General features: G+C 56.0%; 2 non-coding genes across 2 annotated transcripts; both read left to right on the top strand.

The window, feature by feature from the left end:
- Positions 1–1,995: 1,995 nt before the first annotated feature.
- Positions 1,996–3,805, top strand: LOC144418764 (small subunit ribosomal RNA). Its single transcript, XR_013473665.1, has one exon. It is a non-coding gene; the product is annotated as a small subunit ribosomal RNA (ribosomal RNA).
- Positions 3,806–4,102: 297 nt separating this feature from the next.
- Positions 4,103–4,256, top strand: LOC144418763 (5.8S ribosomal RNA). The gene has a single exon (XR_013473664.1). It is a non-coding gene; the product is annotated as a 5.8S ribosomal RNA (ribosomal RNA).
- The last annotated feature ends 744 nt before the right edge of the window (positions 4,257–5,000 follow it).

Here is a 5,000-nt window from a genome sequence, read left to right as displayed (position 1 = left end):
TCGGAGCGCACCCTTTTCTAGGTGGCTGGCGGGCGAGAGAGTGCTGCGTCGCCGGCATCGGCGTCGAAAGAAGCCGAGCCAAAAAAAGTTAAAGTACAAACGTGCAAGCATACTAACCTAACCCTAGGTAAGGCATGTCAGAGCGAAAGACAGTAATTTCGAATGAGCCATGAAAGAGCGGTGCGGGGCCGGTCGGAGCGCACCCTTTTCTCGGTGGCTGGCGGGCGAGAGAGTGCTGCGTCGCCGGCATCGGCGTCGAAAGAAGCCGAGCCAAAAAAAGTTAAAGTACAAACGTGCAAGCATACTAACCTAACCCTAGGTAAGGCATGTCAGAGCGAAAGACAGTAATTTCGAATGAGCCATGAAAGAGCGGTGCGGGGCCGGTCGGAGCGCACCCTTTTCTCGGTGGCTGGCGGGCGAGAGAGTGCTGCGTCGCCGGCATCGGCGTCGAAAGAGGCCGAGCCGAAAAAAGTTAATGTACAAACGTGCAAGCATACTAACCTAACCCTAGGTAAGGCATGTCAGAGCGAAAGACAGTAATTTCGAATGAGCCAAGAAAGAGCGGTGCGGGGCCGGTCGGAGCGCACCCTTTTCTCGGTGGCTGGCGGGCGAGAGAGTGCTGCGTCGCCGGCATCGGCGTCGAAAGAAGCCGAGCCGAAAAAAGTTAAAGTACAAACGTGCAAGCATACTAACCTAACCCTAGGTAAGGCATGTCAGAGCGAAAGACAGTAATTTCGAATGAGCCAAGAAAGAGCGGTGCGGGGCCGGTCGGAGCGCACCCTTTTCTAGGTGGCTGGCGGGCGAGAGAGTGCTGCGTCGCCGGCATCGGCGTCGAAAGAAGCCGAGCCAAAAAAAGTTAAAGTACAAACGTGCAAGCATACTAACCTAACCCTAGGTAAGGCATGTCAGAGCGAAAGACAGTAATTTCGAATGAGCCATGAAAGAGCGGTGCGGGGCCGGTCGGAGCGCACCCTTTTCTCGGTGGCTGGCGGGCGAGAGAGTGCTGCGTCGCCGGCATCGGCGTCGAAAGAAGCCGAGCCGAAAAAAGTTAATGTACAAACGTGCAAGCATACTAACCTAACCCTAGGTAAGGCATGTCAGAGCGAAAGACAGTAATTTCGAATGAGCCAAGAAAGAGCGGTGCGGGGCCGGTCGGAGCGCACCCTTTTCTCGGTGGCTGGCGGGCGAGAGAGTGCTGCGTCGCCGGCATCGGCGTCGAAAGAAGCCGAGCCGAAAAAAGTTAATGTACAAACGTGCAAGCATACTAACCTAACCCTAGGTAAGGCATGTCAGAGCGAAAGACAGTAAACTCGAATGAGCCATGAAAGAGCGGTGCGGGGCCGGTCGGAGCGCACCCTTTTCTCGGTGGCTGGCGGGCGAGAGAGTGCTGCGTCGCCGGCATCGGCGTCGAAAGAAGCCGAGCCGAAAAAAGTTAAAGTACAAACGTGCAAGCATACTAACCTAACCCTAGGTAAGGCATGTCAGAGCGAAAGACAGTAATTTCGAATGAGCCAAGAAAGAGCGGTGCGGGGCCGGTCGGAGCGCACCCTTTTCTCGGTGGCTGGCGGGCGAGAGAGTGCTGCGTCGCCGGCATCGGCGTCGAAAGAAGCCGAGCCGAAAAAAGTTAAAGTACAAACGCGATGCTAATGAGCGAGCCGTTGTCTCGACTAATGTGTAGGGGGCGTTCGATCGAGCGTCTGGCTTGAGCGCTTGTCGGCCTAGCAGAACGGTCGCATTGTTATGCCCGGGTTTTAGGCACCGCTGCAGGCGGCCGGCAGAGCTCTTGTTTGTGCGAAACTGAATGGATCGAGCCCGAGAGAGGGCGAGCAAAGAAAAACGCAAATCGCTCCGCCTGGCACTGCCGGCGAGAGCGTGGACGTCGCGGCCAGCGACTGTCGAAGCCGAGTACGGCCGCAGGCGATCGCCTCGGTCTTAAACGAATGCGACGAGCACGCGCCGGGCGGCCCAGCAAGGGCCGAGCGCAGCTGTCGCAGCTATCTGGTTGATCCTGCCAGTAGTGATATGCTTGTCTCAAAGATTAAGCCATGCAGGTGCAAGTACGAGTTCTCGTAAAGCGAAACTGCGAATGGCTCATTAAATCAGTCTTGGTTTATTTGGTCTCGTAAGCGAAGTGGATAACTGTGGTAATTCTAGAGCTAATACATGCATTAAGCGCCGACTTCGGGAGGCGCGCTTTTATCAGATCAAAACCGACCGGGTTCGTCCTGTGACGTTTGATGACTCTGGATAACCACGCGGATCGTACGGTCTCTGCACCGACGACGTATCATTCAAGTGTCTGCCCTATCAACTGTCGAAGGTACGCTACGTGCCTACCTTTGTGATAACGGGTAACGGGGAATCAGGGTTCGATTCCGGAGAGGGAGCCTGAGAAACGGCTACCACATCCAAGGAAGGCAGCAGGCGCGCAAATTACCCATTCCCGACACGGGGAGGTAGTGACGAAAAATAACAATACAGGACTCTAACGAGGCCCTGTAATTGGAATGAGTACATCCTAAAACTCTTAACGAGTATCCATTGGAGGGCAAGTCTGGTGCCAGCAGCCGCGGTAATTCCAGCTCCAACAGTGTATGCTAAAGTTGTTGCGGTTGAAAAGCTCGTAGTTGGATTTTGGGCGAGCGCCGCCGGTCCGTCGCAAGGCGTGTCACTGGTTGCGTTCGCCTCACCTTCGGTTCTCCGTCGGTGCTCTTGACTGAGTGTCGGCGGTGGCCGATAAGTTTACTTTGAAAAAATTAGAGTGTTCAAAGCAGGCTGTTCGCCTGCATAGTGTTGCATGGAATAATGGAATAGGACCTCGGTTCTATTTTGTTGGTTTTCGGAGCACGAGGTAATGATTAAGAGGGACAGACGGGGGCGTCCGTACTCTGCCGTTAGAGGTGAAATTCTTGGATCGGCGGAAGACGAACTACTGCGAAAGCATTCGCCAAGAATGTTTTCTTTAATCAAGAGCGAAAGTCAGAGGTTCGAAGACGATCAGATACCGTCCTAGTTCTGACTATAAACGATGCCAACTAGCGATCGGGAGGCGTTACCATGACGACCTTTCCGGCAGCTTCCGGGAAACCAAAGTCTTTGGGTTCCGGGGGAAGTATGGTTGCAAAGCTGAAACTTAAAGGAATTGACGGAAGGGCACCACCAGGAGTGGAGCCTGCGGCTTAATTTGACTCAACACGGGGAAACTCACCCGGCCCGGACACAGGTAGGATTGACAGATTGAGAGCTCTTTCTTGATTCTGTGGGTGGTGGTGCATGGCCGTTCTTAGTTGGTGGAGCGATTTGTCTGGTTAATTCCGATAACGAACGAGACTCTGGCATGCTAAATAGTTACGCGACCTTCTCGGTCGGCGTCTAACTTCTTAGAGGGACTAGTGGCGTTTAGCCACACGAGATTGAGCAATAACAGGTCTGTGATGCCCTTAGATGTCCGGGGCCGCACGCGCGCTACACTGAGTGAAGCAGCGAGTGTCTAACCTAGGCCGAAAGGTCCGGGTAACCCGTTGAACCTCATTCGTGATTGGGATAGGGACTTGCAATTGTTTCCCTTGAACGAGGAATTCCCAGTAAGCGCAAGTCATCAACTTGCGTTGATTACGTCCCTGCCCTTTGTACACACCGCCCGTCGCTACTACCGATTGAATGGTTTAGTGAGATCCTTGGATCGGCCCCGTCGCGGCTGGCAACGGCCGCGTCGGCGTGTCGAGAAGACGATCAAACTTGATCATTTAGAGGAAGTAAAAGTCGTAACAAGGTTTCCGTAGGTGAACCTGCGGAAGGATCATTACCGAAAGTGGTGGTAGGCCCCGGCGACCGCGCACTTAATTGTCTTTGGGTGCCGCCGAGAGGGCGGCCGTCAATCGGGGTTCCGCCCCGTGCGACACGCGTAACACGTTGGCATAGCAAGGCAGCCGAGTGCGATGGTGGCTTCTGGGCACCGCGCTCGATGTGCCGCCGGCCCAGCCCGGCGGTCGCTCGGCGCCGTTTGTTGGTGTTTTTGTGCAGTTGTTGTCGGTGGTGGTTTTGTGGTCGATCCCACAGTGTGACGTCCGCGCGCTTCGGCGCCGGGCGAAACGTCGAGGACGACTCTTAACGGTGGATCACTCGGCTCGCGAGTCGATGAAGGACGCAGCCAAGTGCGAGAAGTAATGTGAATTGCAGAACACATTGAACGTCGACCTTCTGAACGCGAATTGCGGTCTCGGGTCAATCCCGGGACCGCGTCTGCCTCAGGGTCGCGTTCGTCCTCACCCGAGGGCCGTCGCCTGGCCTCTGCGAAGACGGCCGGGCGTCGCCCCAAGTTGAAGCGGTCGCCGAGCTTTCTCGGCGCGACCGCGTGTCCCGTACACCGCCGGCCCCTCGACGTGTTCAACTACGTTCGAGGGGCGGGTCCAGGTCGGTCGGTCCGGTCACGAGATCAAGACCGACCGTGGGCCAAGGCGGCGACGGTACGCGCTCGGTCGGCGCCGGCGGCGACGACTTGCGATGCCAGCGGGCCGTGTAAGAAGCGGCCCGCTTGACACATACGACCTGAGTTCAGGCGAGAGCACCCGCTGAATTTAAGCATATTATTAAGCGGAGGAAAAGAAACCAACAGGGATTCCCTGAGTAACGGCGAGTGAACCGGGAAGAGTCCAGCGTCGAATCTGCGCGCTTTTCGAGCGCGCCGAGTTGTGACGTACGGAAGTCCCAGTGCGGCTAACGGCGAGCGCCGGTGTCCTTCTGATCGAGGCCTCGTCCACGGCGGGTGTTAGGCCCATAGGGGCGCTTGCCTTGGCCGCTTCGGGTCTTCTCGGAGTCGGGTTGTTTGGGAATGCAGCCCAAAGCGGGTGGTAAACTCCACCTAAGACTAAATACGGTCGCGAGACCGATAGCGGACAAGTACCGTGAGGGAAAGTTGAAAAGCACTTTGAAGAGAGAGTTCAAGAGTACGTGAAACCGTTGAGAGGCAAACGCGCCGGTCGCTAGTGCGGTCGCGCTTC

Source organism: Styela clava, unplaced genomic scaffold (assembly GCF_964204865.1).
Source record: "Styela clava unplaced genomic scaffold, kaStyClav1.hap1.2 HAP1_SCAFFOLD_122, whole genome shotgun sequence".
Classification (NCBI taxonomy): Eukaryota; Metazoa; Chordata; class Ascidiacea; order Stolidobranchia; family Styelidae; genus Styela; species Styela clava.
This window is presented reverse-complemented; position numbering and strand designations above follow the sequence as displayed.